Consider the following 21074-nt stretch of genomic DNA (forward strand, 5'->3'; position numbering starts at 1 on the left):
CAAGCTTCGACACCATTTTTAAACCTACGAGTGCAAAGCCCTGGACATATTGGCCCGTACGACAATTGTTATATCTGAGAGCATATGGCTTCTGTTGGCGTGTTATTTCAACTACATAATCCAGAAATATTTTGACAGAAATTTTCCCCACAAATTCAATTCCTATATGTATCATCCCATGAAGTAAGAGAAATTCTGGCATTGTAAGATGCCAGATGATGACTTAGATCTGCAGGAATGCGGCTTTTACAGGGATAAGGAGTAACCTAGGTTGCGAGGAGCGAGGAAAATTTGTAAGTTGGACAAAAAGTAGGCCATTTAATGTGAACTTTGTTCTAAAGCATACCTATGTAGCTGTTTTAACTCTGTGTGTAGCTAGAAACCAGTGTTGTAAACTGAACCACGATTTCGGGATTCAGCACTTCCGCACTCTATTTTATTGTACTATATCCCATGATGGACATTGCACTGCATTAAAAGCAGCCGCGAGCTGACGGAATGGATCGGTTACATATCCAAGACCCCACAGCAATAGTTCCGCTCATCCCCCAACGACGGAAAAAGTAATATTAATGGAACCCAATGTTTATGATCAAATTTATATCTATCATCATGAGATATTGAGTAACACGTGAACTATAGAAGCTCGGATCACTTTCAAGTGATATACCATCCTATTGCAAAGGTATTCAAAATGTTGCTACCGAAACTGCTAAGTGATGCCATTTGGTTTGAAAGTACCTAATGGAGTCGAGCATATTCGAAAATTACGTTAAATTTCTAGGAGATCGAAGTCACAATTGCAACACTAGGTACTTTTAAGTTTAGGTTTTAAAGTCTTTTATGGGATTTGATTTGATACTTTGACAGTAGCGAATAACCATAATATTCTAATTCAATATGAACTGTTGATATATCAGTTGCGGTCATCATTGGCGTCTCCAAAATCTTCCGACTCACTGTCACTAAAGAAATAACCCCCTCGGCCCATCGGCATCGACAGCATTACCAACACTACAGTTACCAGAACGCCATCATCCTAATCACTGTCATTACCAGCATAAATGTGTTTATTTATATATCGCCTTATTTATTTATTTGTTATATTTAGAAACGCTCTCGGTCCTTCGGACTGTGCAGCTCCGAACCAGAATATTGATTACATAATTTCATTATGGCGGTTAGAGAGAAAGAAGAAATTAGAAGCAACATATTCATTAGTGACGGTGTACTGGATCAAATTAAATGCTTTTACTTCTTAAGAATAATATAATATATCCTATGAATGGTAGAAGAATATAAATATATTTATTTTAATGTTAGTCACAGTGCTAGTAATAGAAACCTCTTCTTCCAGCCATCGTTTCTTTCCAGGTATATAAGAATATAAGTTTACTTGTAATATTTTAGATTTTCGCGGCGGTGACTATGAAGAAAGCAGTCTTGTAGATATTGTGGTAACCGACGTTTCGGAGTAACATATCGCCCCCATCCTCAGGGTAGAAGAGAAAAGGAAATCCGCTAGCTAGGAACCGGCGTGAGCAGGTGCTTTTTGTTTTTCTACCCTGAAGATGGAGGCGATACGTTCCTCCGAAACGTCGGTTAACACAATATCTACATGGCGCCACATCCCAGAAGACTGCTTTCTTCATAAGTTTACTTGTTTGCTTGTTAAACCAACGTTATTTTCTGGTAGTCAACCATGGTCAGTGAGAGCTACTGAGATAAATGTGTATCAGCAGAGTTGCGTTTCATAATGAGGACTGCGGAATTCGCCATTTCATAGGTAAATTAATGAGGAAATTATGAGAGAACTATGGATTTCACAAGTAATAGAAATTATATAACAGTATTTAAGATGTTTTATTGAATTAGCTCTGATCAGATTAAAAGTATCCCATATTCGTATTATTTTCCAAAAGGGAAGAAATCTTGGAAAACTATGAAATGGTTGAAGTGCCCTGAACTTGCGACCTATGTAACAGGATTCAATGGGCTCGATTCTGGAAAAAGTGGCAGTGATGATTATGATATAAATTCACCCTGGATTACCGTGTGAAAATTACAAGAACACTCTTTTCCATCATTGTTTCTGGGTTCATTTGACTGGTTTATTTCATTTTCAACACTTAAACACTTTGTAAATGATGGGATATTAGGTAAATTTAATTTTCAAAAATTGAAAGAAAATATTTATAGCTTATACTAAGACAATATATAAGAAATTATTAATTATTTTACAAGTTGGAAAGGTCAGTTGAAATTACTAAAAAGTGAGTAGTTTCATTCTTATCTTTATTCTTCCTGTCTTTCCCTTGACCGCCTCGTAACCCTGCCTGTTCCTTCCTTCCTTGTGTTATGTTAAATCAGTGCACTAACACATATGTTTAGTTTATTGCAAGTAGCACACTTTCCAATTCAAACTGCCATATGCGTGAAAACTACATGTTTCCTTAGAAATACGGCACATATTCAGATATAAATTTTAATCTTTGATATAGGTCTACATACATTGTAAATGACAATTCTAGGCTGAAAATTATTAGGGTTGAATTTATGCATAAACAGAGGTGATTATCTAGTACCCATAAGGAACAAAAACATCATCACATATTTTAGTACAAAATTATTTATTTTTAAAATCATAATAAATAAGACAAAGCATTCATTCTCGCGCGCTAGTCCGTCCTACGAGCTGATAAACTCAGAAAACCTACAGACTGACTATTCGATTTGTATTTGCCGATGTGTATTCCCATTTTGTTAAGCTATAGACCAAAAATTTCAAGTAAGGAAACGTGTCCTGTTACGAAGGTGTTTGCCTGAACACGGCTGTTTGCATGTCCTGTCTCACCTGTTGAATGTTGAATCAGCCCATCCCTCCCCATGGGACCTGCCCAGCTAGTGAGACGAGAGGGACACGAGGAGTGAAGTGGGCAGGTGATTTGTTTCCTAGACATGAAACAAATCGCTACGCAGATCTAATTCCCGCTGGGTTTGCAGGAAATAATTTAGAAAGCTTTTGGTCTCAACTCTTCTCCTTGCATCACGAATTATGGAAACATAACCTGTATAGCGCCGGTCACGGTAGCCGAGCGGTCTAAGACATGCACTGTCTTCGCTCGCTTGGAAACCGGGATCGTGGGTTCGAATCCTACTGAGGGCATGGATGTTTGTGTGCGTTTTTCTGTGTTTGTGTACAGGTAGAGGCCTTGCGACGAGCTGATCACCCGCACAAAGAGTCCTACCCTATGTGTTAGATCTAGAAAAACCAAAGTGAACGGAGAAGTTCATGGAGGTAGGCCTAGGCCCACTGGGACTGTAGTGCCAAGGAAAAAAAAAATTGTATAGCAACTGTACACTTATTCACATACTTGGGGCTACATGTACTCGTAACTATATGGTGTTAATAGTGTTACCGTAATATCTAATACTCAAAAGAATTCAAGTTGTCCGTCCTAAGAGGCTCTTCCAAATAAAAAATTTCATGAAAACGAAGTCAACAGGAGGCAGAAAGGCTATAACTGGGAGATTTACCGGTCGGAAGTTGGTGTTACATTTACTCAGCGTGGGCAAATTCACCTTGGTGCAATACGTAAAACCAAAAAACGCACTATTTCTATGGCTCAAAATCTTTGTCCTGAAACAGAGTACACTGACTCAGGTGTTTCGTAGTTTTTTCCAATATCTCTGTTTAAGTGCTGGGATAATAACTCAAATTGGGCTACGCTTTCTTTTCTCATTCTTTCTTTATCTTTCTCAAAATGGGTCACTGAAGAATCTGAGTTACTGATAGCTCCTAAAAACATCTCAAAAAATAAATAGTATATAAATTTCTGGAATCTTTCGTCATATATCCCTGCGCGTTCTGAAAAGCGAACATTCTTTATCATATTCATAAAAGCCTGCTTCTTCGTTCTGTCTTGATCCAAAAATTCAGTCAAAGAATCTGAGCTTCTGTAAGATACACTGAGTCACGTCTAGGTAATGCTGGGAATAAAAAAATTGAAAATCTACCTTTAGTCCCAGCTTTGTATTTACATAGCTTCGCTGACAACTTTATATAACTAACGTAAGAAATGTTAGTGTAACAGAATAACACGTCCGTTGGATATGTGGAAAATTAAGTATGTGTTTTGCCAAATCACTTTTTTTTTTATTGCTAGTGGGGTGGGACTAAGTCCCTTGTACTGCGGCCACTTCTGGCCTATTGTACCAGCCCCAGATGATAGGTGAAGTTGATTGTGGAGCAATTGGTGGAAGGAATATTGGCAGGGGAAACCGGAGTACTCGGAGAAAACGTGCCCCAGCGCCACTTTACCACAAATCCTACTTAACCAGACAACTGATCGAACCCGGGCCGCCGTGCTGGGAAGCCAACGACTAACGCTGCCAAATCACGTTCCTTCACGTAATGTTTAGCTTTGCAGACTGAAACTAATGTCTAATTCCTTCTATCATGCTTCAGCCTCTCGTGTATTCAAGCTGTTCAAAGTCTCAGCTTGTATTGTAGTCACTAATTTCAGAGCCAATGGTTAACCTATTGCCTCTAATTTTTCTTTTATCATTATACGGGTACTTTCCGTTAGAGAGTATCACGCCTCATAGTTGTACACTAACCCCCACTGCGAGACATACCGACTACTCTCCAGTACAGCAAGAAACCAACGATCTGAACCAATAATCCGCCCTCGGATCGGGTTAATCCTCTCAACTCTACAAGAACACAACAGACAAGTCTGAAATCTCGCAACCTTCAAGCCATTAGCAGAAGACATCTTAATATTAGAGAACCTCTACAATGAACGAAAAACGAAAAACCTGGACATCACTTCGCCACATTCGCATAACCAAGAAATAAGTGAACATCAGGCAGCAAAACGTATGACTACAGTATCAAATGATCCTTATCGTGCTAAAAGAAACGCGCTAAATCTATTACCAAACCTCAGGCAGAAACTACTACATCCAAATTTTACACAAGAAAATCCATCCTTGATTCTTCAAACCGAACACGATGCACAGACTACCACAACTTCAGAAATCTCGACAAGGCAAGAAAAGAAAAAAATTCACAAATTCCAAACTGCTTCAGTATTCTCAATGATCTCGAACAAGTAATCACCACAGACATATCAAAACTCATATACAGAATGAATTCGATTCCACTTCTGAAGAGAAGAAGTCTACATGTTTGACTCAGCTACTTCATATCCAGCAAATTAGAATACTATACCTTTTAGAAACACAGAATAAAACATAAAACTTTCTCCTCAGAAATTTTACTCAGCGCACTAGAACAGATTGAATGTCCCACAATTCATGTAAGACAGCTTATCTACAATAGATACGTAGCAGCAGCACTAGGAAATTATTACATTCACATTCAATACTCTTACACCAGACCAAAGCAGAAGTAAAAAATTATCCGCACTCTTGTTTTTCCAATCCATGTAGGGGTTAAACAAGTACTTCATTTTTCTACAGTCTCCTTGCCAACTATACAGACCGAGAGACCGTCGCTTGTCGGCGAAGTTAGTGCCAACTTTTGCGGATGGAGGGTGTCACGTGGTCAGCGCAGCGGTTCCACACGCCCCTTAATTTCGGTTTTCTATACCGGAGCCACCATTTCCTTGAAATAGCTTCTGAATTATCCTCACGAGGCTGAGTGGACCCACTACTTCTCAGAAAATCTTGTAGCGCCGGGAATCGAACCCGGGACCTCTGGATCTGTAGCCAGGAACTCTGACCACTAGACAACAGAGGCTGTCTAATGATAAATATAGACGTTTTTAGACTACTTCCCAAAGGTCAGCACAAATTTGATGCTTTTATCGTAGACAGGGCACCATAGTCTCATATATTTCTCTGCCGTATCCATTTTAAGTGTCCTGTTTAAATCACAAACTTTGTCGTTATGTTGGCACTGTATCGGATAGAGTCAAAATTGTCCAGCAGTTCAAAAGTTAGTAATTGGGGCGGTAATCCGATGAGAAATATAATTATACAGAGGAATGGATACAGCAGTTCTAGTTAGCTGCCTAGCTAATTAACTAAATAACTCTCTGAGCGCAGAACGCCGAGGTATAACAAGACTAACAGGAAAACCTGCAACTGGACGAGATCCTCAGCCAACCCTACCCAGTTCCCAACTTCCACGTTTTACGAGGAACAGTTTTAACGTTATTCACCCAAATGCTTTTTGATCTACCGAGTAGCCATCTGATCCAAGTTCTTTTTCACCAAAATATATAACAGACTTTATTAATCTTAGCTATATTTCACCTTGCCTTTAAAGTGATGTAAGCTTTCACAAGATGTCGGCATTTGTTTAAAGAAAGTTCTAAACATACAATACATACAACAGATGGTCTGTATTTTAACCTTTGTATGATTCTCCTAGCGGAAGGAACTTCTTCCTACATTTTCTAGACTATGAAAAATGATGCACCTGATGGTCCACTGGGTGTGTTCTTTGTAAGAAAAATCAGCAAGGAGATAAAATGACTCTTCTCTGAAAGTACGTTCTCTTGTGGTCATAAAGAAACATGCATTTTCTCTTTATGCTGCAACTTTGGCAAATGTGAAGGCCACATGAATGTGGATTATCTAATTCGTCATTTCTAATTTCGCAGAACGTAAAACATTTACCCCGAATATCATGGTGCGCATTTTATAGAAGTACGAAGGTGAGAAATACTCAACTTCTGCAGGAACATCTCTCACAAAAGTGAAGGCGACTACAGGAGAAACAGAAATATAAAATTAAGAGGAATCATAGGAAATTATAATATAAGGGATTAAGTGGGGGCGGGGGGGGGGGGCTGTTGATTATGGTTCTCGTTGCAATCGTGACCTTTTAAGTCGGTGTTGTTAAGCCTTCGGTTCCTACTACCAGAGAGCTACGTACTTACTATACAGAGGTTCAGAATATTACAAAATTTGTATAACATTTTTCTTGACATTAAAATGCGAAATTATAATTAATTTAATTATTAAATTATTTTTTATTAAAATAAATTACTGAAATAATGAAATTGATTAAATTCATATCGTTTAACTTCAATAAGAGCAAAAACAAAAGTCACTTCGTTTATAACATATATGACATAAGTATTTTTTTTAACTAAATTAGGTATTCAAATCACAGGCACGACAGAAATTTATAACACCCAAGTTTTTCTTGGTATTCTCTAACTTTAGACTCTGCCTTTTGGAAGGCACATATGAGTATATATATATATTACAAAATTTGATATACGTCATCATCATCAGTAATCTGTCAAGACGACAGGTCCACAGTCTCTTCCAAAACAATTCCTCCACTTATTGCGATCTAGAGCTTTCTCCTTCAAATGACAGTATCCTCTTCTGTCCCCAAGGTCATCCAGCATCTTCTTACGTCTTCTTCCTCGTCTTCTTATGACTTCTATCCGCCCTTCTATCTTTCCTTCAATAACTTCTTTTAGAAGGCAGTTCTGCATAAAACGTGACCAATCCAATTAGCCTTCTGTTTTCTTATTTCGTGTAGGATATTCCTCTGCTCACTGACTCTAAATAACACTTCTTCATTTCTCACATAATCGTGATATACGTAACTTAATGTAAATAATGATATATTTTTTTATTATTAAAAGCAGTTATATTTTGGTTGAAAAAAACTTCCAAGAAATTAGGAAAAGTATGAATATCCGAAAGCTTTCTGTTTTGCTCAAAAGTAAAAAAGGAAAACCGTGGCGTGTTGGACTCAACACATTAGAAATAATTTCAAATCTTAATTCTCTTTCTTGTTACTTCAGTATCATTGTCTCTTACATTGTAACGTGTCGGTTTTAATTTCGTCTACGTTACATCAGTTTTCTGCATGGAATTTTAACAAACATCAGAAGAGACGCAAGCAGAAAGAGAACACGTAAATCACGCCACTCGAATATGTCAGCTGCTATAATGCTCTATGTTTGTGTGCAGGGTTTCGGCTTGAATTTCAGCCGGAACGTCATTATCGTGACTGAGACATTTCGTATATTTCTTCGGCTATAAAGGCAGACGCCGCCATAGACTTCGATTAGGTTACGACCGCTTCGTTTCACATGTTTTCAAATTCGTCATTCATCAATCATTCTGCCTATCGACTATTTATATTGCAGATATTCTCAGCACTGTAACAGGGCGGCAAGAACTGGCGCTTCAAAATTGGTGAAATTACGAGACAGGCGCTAAATTCTCTTACTGTTTCCGTTCTAAAACCGGATGTGTATGTATGTATGTATGTATGTATGTATNTTTCAGAATGTTACATGAGATGAAAAATCAATACACATGCGTGATTTTCATTAATTCTTATATCTCACAATTACTCAGTCTTCTCTTGCGTAGGTGATAAATGTAATTTGGAGCGAAAAGGATGATAATTGTGAAAGTTATTTTAATAATTTTGTTTAAACGGTCGTAGTCAGGGTTGTTGTTTTTGTAATTCGTTTAGTGGGGAGTAGTGTCCAGCTGGGTCCACTCGGCACTGCGGCCACTGATTGGCCTATTGTAGCCTACCACGGGTGATTATGATGATGAAAAATTTGGTGAAATGAAGATTTATACGGGAAACTGAAGTACTCTGAGAAAAACCGCCCCAGCGCCACTTTGCCCACCACAAATCCCACTTGACCAGACCCGGGATCGGGAATACCACGAGATACGTCGATCACTGAACCCCAAAACCTTTAATAAGTAAGAAATAAAATATCTGATAAAGGTCTCTTAGTATAATTTTCATAAATTTTTATATATTTAAGTAAGAATTAAAAAAAATCGCTTCTCATGCAGTTGTGGTTAGACTTATCCTTTCTCCTGTCTCTGAATAGAGGAAGTCGGATTCTATAGAAAATTGCTACTCTCTGTTAGAAAGCTTCTGAAAGCATTGTGTAATCCCACAGTAATCGTGAACACAAAGAGACAGAAGCAGAGATATCGTACACTATGGTCCTAGTTCAAAGAGATTGTGTAGCGGTTACTTAAAGTAGAAATATCTAAATGAGGCTCATGTGGGCCTAATTTTATTAAAAGGAGTACTTTCTTGGACAGTGGCAGAAAGACATCTCAGGTTCGAATACCATTATGTATACATACGGTTTGAGTGATTTACGTAGTGTCTTTGGAATTAAGGATTGCTAGGTATTTCGTACAATATCGCAACATTACGCGCCTGCAAGATATATTGCATCAGTGAACCAAAGGAACTAATGTATGTGGACTTTTGGAAGGAAGGAACCAATAACACATTGTATATTAAATACGTATAACTGAAAGCAAGTTCAGAGTTGCTGCTGCTGTTGCTGATGATAATAGTATTACTATAAAAGGTAATAGACGTTTTTATTATGACTGAATTGTGTACACGTGACATGTGACGAATGACAAACATAGGAACTGCCACCAATAAAAACGAAAGTAAATGCACGGAATAAAAGTAGATGCCTTAAAACAATCAAGGATGTAACTAGTTTCATCTTATATTTCATATTACTGTATACTACGTGTATTTGAAAAATGTAATATTACGTTTACATCCTGTAATTAGCACTCAGTTCAAAAGCTAAAGAAAATTTTAAGTGTATTTCCCTGATGATGGCTTCTTGAAAGCCGAAACATGTTGTAAAGTACTACTTCAAACTACAAACATATATTATTAATTGTGTTGTGACGAATTTCAATAAAGAAAAAATTCATTTTAATAATTTGCAGAAGTAACACAAAATGGTGAAAATGTACTAACCAACTAACTAACTAACTAACTAACTCCATGGAGCTGCGTTCTTCTTGCGAAACTACCAGTTGCGCAACTGCGCAAGAATTTCGCAAAGTTTTCATCCATTCATCACTAATCTGTCACACGACAGGTCCACAGTCTCTTCCAAAACAGTTCCTCCACTTAATGCGATCTAGAGCTTTCTCCTTCAATTAAAATATCTTCTTCTGTCCCCAAGGTCTTCTTCCATCTTCTTCCGTCTTCTTCCTCGTCTTCTGGGAACTTATATCCGCCCCTCCGGTTTGTTTTGTCTCCAGAGGGAACATCTCGCATACATGAAATCTCTGTTTTTGGAAAGAGACTATCCAGGTAAAGTGATAATGCTGTAGTTTTTCCATTTGCTTTCCACATTGCAGTACAACAGCCGTTCAAACCACTCTGGTCACGCCTGTTGCTATACGAACTTGAACCATCTCGAGCATCATTTGCTCTGTGCTTCAAGTCGCTGCTGATGACGCTGCTTCCGGCATCAGTTTTTGGTTTTTGGTGTGTGTCTTCGTCTGCTGCCTACCCTTTATCCTGTCCAGCAAGGGAGGCCCTACCAGTAGCTACGCTACCGCTGGTATAGCTCAGGTTCCTTGGCATACTCAAACCCCCTCACCACGATAAGGTGGAGACACCAACGAGGCGGTAAAGTTTTATTGAACCAGAAATTTCATTATCGTGTTTACGACAACCTTGCATTGGTCCCTATCCTGAGTCATGCCAGTCGAGCTCATACCAGCTCATTCTGTCTCTGTAAGTCCAATCTGATATTCTCATATCTACATCTAGATCTTCTGATTGGTCTCTTTACTTCTGGCTTTCGCACCCAAATCCTATATGCAACCCTCTGCTCCCCATTCGTGCTCCATGTCCTGTCAATCTCATCCATCTTTACTTGATCATTGAAATTACACTTGGCGAAATGTACAAGTCATGAAGCTCCTGGTGAAAATATACACGAGAAGAAAATAAGTGGAACTTCATAATACGAGAAAAATAAATTTGTTTGAAATTGGGAAAAAAATAAACGAAATAGCAAGATTGGCCAGTCTGAAATTTTGAATTTGAAGGAAATATCACGTGAATTACTGTAAGTGTCAAGGCGGTTACTGAAGGCGAACTGAGTCCGGTCTTCACGTTCCACTGCGCACGCCTCAGGATAATACACGCAACATTATCTCAATGCACAAATTCTTCTCCCCTTTAATCCTCTGAAACGAAATGACATCTTTAGACAAATGTCGAAAAAGGTCGCCATATTTACCGGGGTAACCCTTTGATTCTAGTAAGAGATGTGGTTTGGGTTTTCCTTGACGACAATTTTGGTTGCCTTCCCAAACATTCTTAGCCACGTCTCACCAGCTTTCCCTTTCTCCCTAGAAAATTAGTGATATAGATAGTTTCTTATTACCAGGTGGAAAGTAAATTTTAGGTCTTTTGTCCTTAGCCAAAAAGTGATTCATTGAGCACGCAATAATTCACTATTTTATTTTAAATTTTAACAGGAAATACAAGTTTCTTCCCACTCTCGTGGTCACTTAAGCTTCCGCTTGTAACGTCCTAAGTCTGCTCTTTATTTAACCATTCACTGTTGCTGTTAGTTCACTGAAGTATTTGTATATCTTCAGTGGGCTCATCTCTTTCTCTCTGGCTGCTTTAATTTCCCCTAACACTCATCTTGCTTTTTTTTTTTCTTTTGCAGTATTTGACGGTATCTAGGGGAAACAAGAATAATGTTTAAAGTTCATTGTACACAAAAACGGATTCCTAATATCGCCGTTGGGCATTATTGAGATACCCCTAGTACACACTGTTAGAAACCTACTTCACAGACAATATCCCCAACTTTTCACGCGCAAGAATTGGATGCAAATAACCAGCTAGTATAATATACTTAGAAATGTATGTCAGAAAATAACTTTTAGTGCATAAAATCCAACATTTTATGTATGTTTAAAAAACTCTATTCTAAGAAATTTCTTTCTCTGTACCTTCTTTTCCGCGGGTCACGGTAAGTAAAAACAAAGTAAAGCTATCCCCGTAACAGGCCGTGAAGGCCCATAGGGTTGTAAGACGTTAAGGGCAGCCGAGCGATCTAAACGTTCAGTGTCTTCGCTCGCTCGGAACCCGGGATCGTAGGTTCCAATCCCAATCAGGGCATGAATATTTGGGATCATACTGAATTTACACAAGTGTCAAACTCTCAGAAAATAATATGAAGTCTGACAATAAGCAGACCAGAAAGAACTGCACATAAATCTCGAGATTTCCACTGTTCATTTTTGCCAAAACTCAGTGACAAGCTGAAAGGAAAAAATTCTGACAAATTTTGTACGGGATTTCAAATTATGTATCAAAACAAACAAACTCTGGTATTAGTCCTCAAGTGAACTATACCGACAAAGCGACAGCCGTTTGTGGGCTAAATTAGTGCCAACTTTTGCGGATAGAAGGTGTCGCTTGGTCAGCACAACAAATCCCCACGGCCGTTTCAGTTTTCTAGACCGGAGCCGCTATTTCCTTGAAATAACTCCTCAATTATGCCACGAGGTTGAGTGGACCCCGTTCCAGACCCACTACTTCTCAGAAAATGTGATAACGCCGGGAATCGAACTCGGACCTCTGGATCTGTAGCCAGGAACTCTGACCGCTAGACCATAGAGGCGGTCAATTAATATATATGTATAATTTCTTAACCTGGACCAAGTTTCATAATTAGGGCGGATATAAAGATAACGAATCAAAAACAATTCATTTACATGTCCATTACTAGACCACATGCGGTCTCAGAGTGAGAAAACCTGAATGTTTTTCTTTCTGTGTGATCTCCATATTTTAATTGCTCAGGAAACAATAACTTCTTCTCCATTTATCTACTTCGGTTTACTTTTGCTTGAAACTATTAATATGGAATTATCTGAGACTGAATTCCGCTTTGAAAACGAAAGAGGAAAGCCGCTCGCTGTAATGTGGCGCAGAAGGAAGTACATTGTCACATTTACGGGGCGTTCCCTTATTGCGGACTGCTTATGTGAAAAATCAAATGCCAAATCCGTGTTCAGTATGAAGCACGAAATGTCTGTGGCAAGGGAAATGCCCCGACAATAGAGCCCTTTCCAATTCAAAGAACATTTTGAATGTGCATCATGCAGTTTTATTCTGTGGTCGAAATAAAAACAGATATCAACAGCTGTTTAACAAAGGAAGCATGCAACGTCCTGACTCAGAGTATACTTCGTGTTGTCCGAATTATGGGAGTGGGTCATTCTCGACCCCAATTCCCACTGTACCACAGCTAGGGGCAGAATCGTTATATGATAGGGAAGATAGCCACCATAAAACGTCTCAGAAAGCATGGAAACTCCATTACCGAAACCCGGCCCTACTCGTAAATCTCAGCGGGCAGAGTAGTAAGGAGCGCGCATTGTTGCTTTTTCCTTCTGGCGCATAAGAATCCTGTCATTTTCATCTGTTTCCTAGCCTTCTGTTCCCGAAATGCCCCCGCCTCCATTTGGAAACAAAATTAAGGACCCACATATTATTATAAAATAGCTACACATTTTCCTTAAACCATTTCACTTTCTAATTCATAAACACTGATATTATACTAAAAGACTCCTGCAAAAACTTAAAATAACCGGATTTAAACACAACACAGAGGAGTCAAGGAAGTGTGATATATTTACATGGGTCAAAAAGCCAGTTCAATTGCCACGACATAATTTATCGATTAGTGTTGACTCAAATTATTATTATTTGTACTCTTAGGAATTAATTTATCTTTCGAAAGAATTAAAACCGGTTCAGAAACTTTTGAGTTCCAAAACCGTTTTGTTCTTACATTATCAGAGTGCAGCTATCGGATTGTGAAACCGTGTTGTATCGCAGGTGGCTTTAAAGTGCTGTCACTTATATCCTGCAGCTGGCGGCAGCAAGAATCTCCTACACGCTGGTAACCAACTAAACACTACAAGGTGCCACAAAAAAGAAGAACAAAATATACATCTTTACTGCAGAGAAACCGTAAAATTCGTTTATTCTCTTACTTTAGAACCTGAACGCTACAGAAGAAGAATGCAAGATAAATTTGAAAAAAAAAAAAAAAAAACTTAACAGGATTGGTTGTTTTATGGTTACAAGAAATATGCGAATATTATTTCAGCTAAAACGAAAGGGAAGAAATTTAAGAAAATTTTGAAGGACTGAAGGATTTTGTTCTACATGCAACAGGTCTATTTGAGCCTCATATTGCAAAGGATAATGATGATATTGAAAATGATGATAACGACGACGACGACGATGATGAAAACCTGATCCACCAAATCTCATCCAAGAATATCACAGACTCTTTTCGAGACTAAAATTATTCAAGATTTGAGGCTTTCACGGCGGTGACTATGAAGAAAGCAGTCTTCTGGGATTTGGCACCGTGTATATGTGGTGTTAACCGACGTTTCGGAGGAACGTATCGCCTCCATCTTCAGGGTAGATGAAAAANCTGGGCACTAACCCGTAAGCTGAAGGGGGGGTTGTTATGTTGGTTGGTCATGGCCTGTGTGGCCTTCTGGATCTGGCGTCATATCCCGGTAGGGGTACCGGTTCTCACGGTCTCTTCGCTTGCAGATTTCTTATATTTTTTCTTCTACCCTGAAGATGGAGGCGATGCGTTCCTCCGAAACGTCGGTTAACACCACATATACACGGTGCCAAATCCCAGAAGACTGCTTTCTTCTAAAATTATTCAGTTTACTATTGTGTACAACTTGCAGTACTAAATCTGCCCGTCGTTGCCCGGACGAGGTGCCAACGTATGAGAAAATTTTTTATAATTAAGCTTTTACTAAAAGAGATTTGTCTAAAAAAAGACGTTGCAGAGATATTGCACAAACTTTCTCATAGAGAGTGGACACCTCTATATGTTACTATTGCAATGGAGTTGATTCTTATTCGTAGGTAATCGTTGCTTGCTGAACACTGAACAAGAATGAGATCCCTCAAATGTAAAATCCTCTTTCAAGGGAACTGACATTTCGACTTTGTGCGTCTAAATTTGGTACCGTCAATTTCGTGTATCTAAATTTCCGCTGAGAGGTCGTTTATCAACATGACAGATGTTACCGAAATGTACGCAAGAGCGTTCTGTTGTATACAGAACAAATACACAGACAGGGATACACTCTTTTTTAGAGACAAGAGAATGCTTGATTTTGTATTGTTTTCTGAAATCCATCTGCATACTTTTGGGTCCACTTCTCCTGATAGTTATGTATGCCTTACAATATTGTGACGGATAGTATCAGTGCTAAGCAACGGTTCGGTAACTCGCGTTTCCGAGACAACGAAAAGAAAATGAAGTCCATTGTTAACCAACGACTCACCAAACTCACAGTCCCACGGCGACAGATAAAGCAGAGTAATACACAAACTTCTGAAGATGGTGATCTATATTCGATTCGCCTGGAAGTTAGTTCAGTTCAGGAGAGTTCAGTCGCAAGTGATTCGGTATTGGTCATTCATGTGGGAGTCGTAGTTCAGGCATATGAGATTTTAGAAGTTGAGTGTTCAGCTGTGGAGTGTTAACCAGCGGACAACGGAAACTGAAAAAGTGACCGACTCGTAAATCAGAACCAAGTCAGTCACAGTGGAAAAGAAGAAACTCATAGTCCAGTAAGAAATGGAGCAAATCTTAGACAGCCATTAAGTGTGAGCTGTTGTAATTGGATGTAACCGTAATAGGAAGTACCAATAAATCCAAACACCCGATCCAGAACCCGTTATTGTTAGTCACGCAAAACCGTCATACGTGACAGTATGTTTTGAACTTGCAATTTTTGAACATATCTCTATTCATTTCAGGACAAATTTACTGTATGCTAGCAGCGGTATAAAAAATTTCGTCTATTCAGCTTCTAAAGATTGATTTCTATCTTTATTCAAAACTCTCCCAACTCACCTCCATATCTGAATCTTGTCTTCGAATTTATGTATGTGCAAATGGTAAGGGAAGGTAAGGTTTCCGTGAACACAACAGACGTGGTTATACAATCAGCCAATACTCAGATTGGATCTTTATTTTCCTACCGCTACATGTGTCGGTCCTCCTGGAACCATCATCAGGCAGCAATTATAATCATCATCATTAGTAATCTGTCAGACGACAGGTCCACAGTCTCTTCCAAAACAATTCGTCCACTTAATGCGATCTAGAGCTTTCTCCTTCAAATGACAGTATCCTCTTCTGTCCCCAAGGTCATCCAGCATCTTCTTACGTCTTCTTCCTCGTCTTCTTGTCACTTCTATCCGCCCCTCTATCTTTCCTTCAGTAACTTCTTTTAGAAGGCAGTTTCTGCGTAAAACATGACCAATCCAATTAGCCTTCCGTTTTCTTATTTCGTGTAGGATATTCCTCTGCTCACTGACTCTAAATAACACTTCTTCATTTCTCACATAATGGTCCAACTGATCTTCTCCATCCTTCTCCAACACCACATTTCGAAACTTTCCAGATGTTTCTGATCTACTGCCCTAAGTGTCCATATTTCAGCCCCACACATAGCTATATAGAACAACTAAATTTATTTGAACTCTAAAATATGTATCCACATAGAGTGCAACACGTTCATATTACAAAATTAAGTGTTTCACTAAATATGGATCCATAATTGTGAAGAAAAAATTGTGTTTATTCTGAAATGTTTTCTGAATTAGTAATTGTTCGTCGAATTTACTTTCCTTTATGCCATTCATTCTACATGCATTTGCTGAAGCTAATTTCTTACAGTTTGTTGTACAATTCCGGCCCTGTGCCGATGGACCAACTTGTTAGACACCTAGGAGATGGAATGAACATTGACGGTTCCGAACTTCGATCTCTTCAGCTCTGTCGGTGGGCTTCATTTCAGTTGTAAAGCGAGAGTTCGGGCACTTGGACGAAAAACTCGGACGGACGGCTGCTCATCCAGAGAGGCTTCCGTGGTATTTTATAGTTATATTTGGGAACGACAGCAACAAACAAAATACGATTCAAGACGAAATTAAGAGGAGACTTAATTAGGGCAATGCTTGTTACCATTCAGTCCAGAGATTTTGTCTTCTCGTCTGCTGTCTACAAAGGTAAAAATTAGAATATAAAGAACTATAATTTTGCTTGTGGTTCTGTACCAATGTGGAAATTGGTCTCTGATATTAAGGGAGTAAAATATACTGAGGGTGTTTGAGAACAGGGTGTTGAAGAGAATATTTTGACCGAGGAGCAATGAGGTGTCGGGAAGTTGGAGAAATTGTATGGACTGGATTGATCTGGTTCAGGATAAGTACCAGAGGAGGGCTCTTGTGATCACCGAAATAAACCTTCCGGTTCCATAAAGTGATCAGTACATGCACAACTAGTGATTTTTCAAGGAATGATAAGGTTCGTAGAGTTAGTAAATACACGTAGATGGGTTGGGGAAAGAAGAAATCGCTATGTAAGATTTGAGGCTTTCACGGCGGTGACTATGAAGAAAGCAGTCTTCTGGGATTCGGCACCGTGTATATGTGGTGTTAACCGACGTTTCGGAGGAACGTATCGCCTCCATCTTCAGGGTAGAAGAAAAAATATAAGAAATCTGCAAGCGGAGAGACCGTGAGAACCGGTAAAAGCAGACTGCACAGATGGAGGCGATACGTTCCTCCGAAACGTCGGTTAACACCACATATACACGGTGCCGAATCCCAGAAGACTGCTTTCTTCAAGCAATCGCTACTTACTTTTAAGGTACGCTTCCTGGTACAGAGAAAACCAGAGTGGGCCGCAGGAGAGCCGATACATGAAGTTACGATATAGGCCCATTCGGAATGATAATTTTTTGAGTTTACTGCAACTCTTGCTGTATTTATTAAGTTTTATTTTCAATTAATATCGTCCCTTAAATAAATTAAAATAATATCAACAAGGAAATTTGAGACAGATGCTTTGATTTCACTAACAATCTGTCGATATTTAACAATGCTGAATGTGACTTGAATGGAGTAACTTTGAAGATATGGCTTTAAATTATATTTCTGATAATTTGATTAGTAATGTTTGCTTCACCAGATAAACTTCCGGGGATGCTGCTAATGAGAGTTCTTACTTTATGAAAACCTTTAAATGCTCATAGACTTGTTTCTACAAAAGGTTTGAGCGTATATTTACTTCCGTAATACATTTAACCCTTCTTGCAAAATAATTAAATATGAGTGCAACTCACAAATGATTAATGGGAAAATGTATTCTTTTGTGTACGATTCTCTACCGCCATCCAGCATTTATCTCTAAGTGTTTCAGCAAAACCATGTAGCACAGTGCTTCCACTTAATTATTTGCCAAGCGCCCACACACCAAGGCACAGAGAGCAACACTTTGCAAGACCCCTGCCATCCTTTGTACACGAGAAGTCGTGGTATGTTGCTCGCCCTTCTGTGTCTCCCCGTTATTTAGTTAACAAGAGAGGAACAGATCCTGAGGGAATGAACTGTTTTGTGTGCATGCGGTCGCTGCCTCGTCCGACGCAAGTGCAACAGAGGAAATTCGACTGCAGCAGCAGACAGCTCTACGTGTATAGCCCCGGAATAATGGAAAGCAATTCTTACTGACATGCAGTGACCTCTCGTGTCTTAACTAAGAACCAGGTCTCCAAGAACAAGGAAGTGAACCTTCATATTTACTTACTTACTTACTTACTTACTCATGGAGCTGAGCCCTTCTGGAGGAGCTGCCAATTTTGCAGCTACTCAAGAATTTCCGAGCATTTTATGGAACCCGAAGGTTCATTACCGTGTTCACAAGAGCCCTCCACTGGTTCCTATCCTGAGCCAGATCAATCCATATATCCCATCCTATCTCTCTAAGATCCATATTAACATTGTTCATCCACCTACGCCTTGGTCTTCCAAGTGGACTCTTTCCTTCCGGCTTTCCCACCAATATCCTATGTCAGGCATGTCCACCTTCAGACAGGTTGTGATCGACCTTTTAGTGTCAAAACTGCCAGTGGTCTACCACCCCCTCCTATCGTCGTACCTGGCTTTAAGCAAAAATATTGGTACAAATAACACGACACATGATGTTTGTTGTAAAAGCAACTAATAACTGGGCTGTGTCTCTGATGTCTGTAGATTCATCCAGTTGGAGGGAGAAAGCAACACAATTGGAAACATCTTTCAATAACTGTTCAGTTATGTTTCCACACATCATTTCTATTCGCCGTACAGTGGTGTTTCTTGATTAATTGAAGATCTTGAATAGTAACGATGATCTATTTCTTATTTTTAAATCCTTCAAAAAGATTATCAGCTATTTCAAGAAAACACTCTTTTACAAATTCCCCTTCAGTGAAGGGTTTGTATTTTTTTAACGATCAGATTGCTGACCTTGAAGGATGATTTGGTTGCACTGTTAGAAAGTGACCTTGGTTTTGCCATAAACTATTGTTGAGCAGCTAATTTCGATTTAAGTTCTTTGAGCTTAAGTTTACGATTTTCCCTTCTGGATGGAAAATCAGCATCATATGGGGAGCATTATAATGATGTTCCAGATTACCCTTTTTTGGCAAGGATACTGAGGCGTTGCATTTTCCACTATATTGAGGTAACTGTTTTATCTGACACACTCACACAGACGCTTTCTAAATTAATAAAATAACGTGGGCAGAGCACTTACTGTCCCATTGATTACACTGAGCTCATCCCCAAATTCTGTATTTGTTTAATGCACAGCAAAGCGACAAATGTCCGCTAACAGCTAATATAATACGTCTCATGTGCTAGTTCAACGTACTGGTATTCACAGTTGACTGGAGGGAGGGAACGAAGTGAATCACACGTCTGTCAATCACTGTTGCATTGGAACACACACTGCTGACGAGTGATGAAATAAGAGTTCACGTGATAAGGAGAGAGTAGGGACTTCTCCACAGTTCACTTAATACAAGTGTAAAGCAATTTTCACGTAAGCTACATAAGAACGGAAAAATAGGCATGACTAATACCTATTTTCCTTTCAAAATCTGAATATACTCATATTATATTGCAAGTTAACTTACATGCTTTTCACATATAATTTCCTTATAGACCTGTGAGATCGACCAAATTCGTCCCGCGATCGACGCGTTGGACATGCCTGTTCTATATGCATTCCTCATCTGCCCCATTTGTGCTACATGCCCTGCCCACCTCATCCTCCTTGACTTGATCATTCTAATTATACTTGGAGAAGAGTACAAGGTATGAAGCTCCTCATTGTGCACTTTTCTCCAACCTCCTGTCACTCCATTTCTCTTCAGTCCAAATATTTTCAACACCCTGCTTTCAAACATCCTCAGTCTATGATCCTCCCTTAATGTCAGAGACAAAGTTTCACACCCGTACAGAATCACAGGCAAAATTAGAGTTTTGTATATTCTAATTTTTGTGTTTTTGGACAGCAGACGAGAAGACAAAAGATTCTGGACTGAATGGTAGCAAGCATTACCCGAGTTCAATCGCCTCGTAACTTCCTCCTGAATCATGATATTACACGATCACAAAAAAGACACGGCATCTGGCGTTACTGTTCGGTTTGATTGTTTCACAATACTATATCAATGGAAGATTTCGGAACAAAAATCTATATATATTTTTGCTTGGAAATCTTTTGAAAGAGCTTATCGTCGAGATGTGAGAATAAAGAAGGCAGTAAAGTGAATTTGGTTGAATTAAAGATTACTACCTTCTATAAGCTAACACTCTGTAATATGAAGATGGAGGCAGCAAGTTTCTCCGAAATGTTGTTACCCCTTTGCCAACCTCCATGGGGTTGCATGTTCGAAGACAGTATACTTCAAAGAAAATGCTGTGTAAAATCGAAATCCCCCGGGGACTGGAAAGGCTTAGGGTTAAGTATAATGACGTAGACTTACGGTAATTATAAACATCTGCCGTTGATTATAGGAGGGAGATTTTTAGCAGAAAATTTCTTGTCTACTTTTCAGTAAGATCTACCCCCATTATTGGTTATTGACATGTCAAGTTAGAAGAAATTCGGCTAAGAAAAATAGAATGACATGGACTTTGTTTGGGCAGCGTGGTCGTTAAAAACGTGTTTCAAGAATCCTTACTGACATAATAAGGAATACCGCGAAGCATCTGAATAGAAATATCCAGCAAAAATTAAATATTCCAACCAGAACGCGAGTTAGTCATGTCACCACTCATTTAGCATTGCATCTAAGATAAATTTGCCAGAAATTTATCCCAAGAAACTAAAGGCCGCGCCATAGCTCAAGCG

Source organism: Cryptotermes secundus, unplaced genomic scaffold (genome assembly GCF_002891405.2).
Source record: "Cryptotermes secundus unplaced genomic scaffold, Csec_1.0 scaffold263, whole genome shotgun sequence".
Taxonomy (NCBI): Eukaryota; Metazoa; Arthropoda; class Insecta; order Blattodea; family Kalotermitidae; genus Cryptotermes; species Cryptotermes secundus.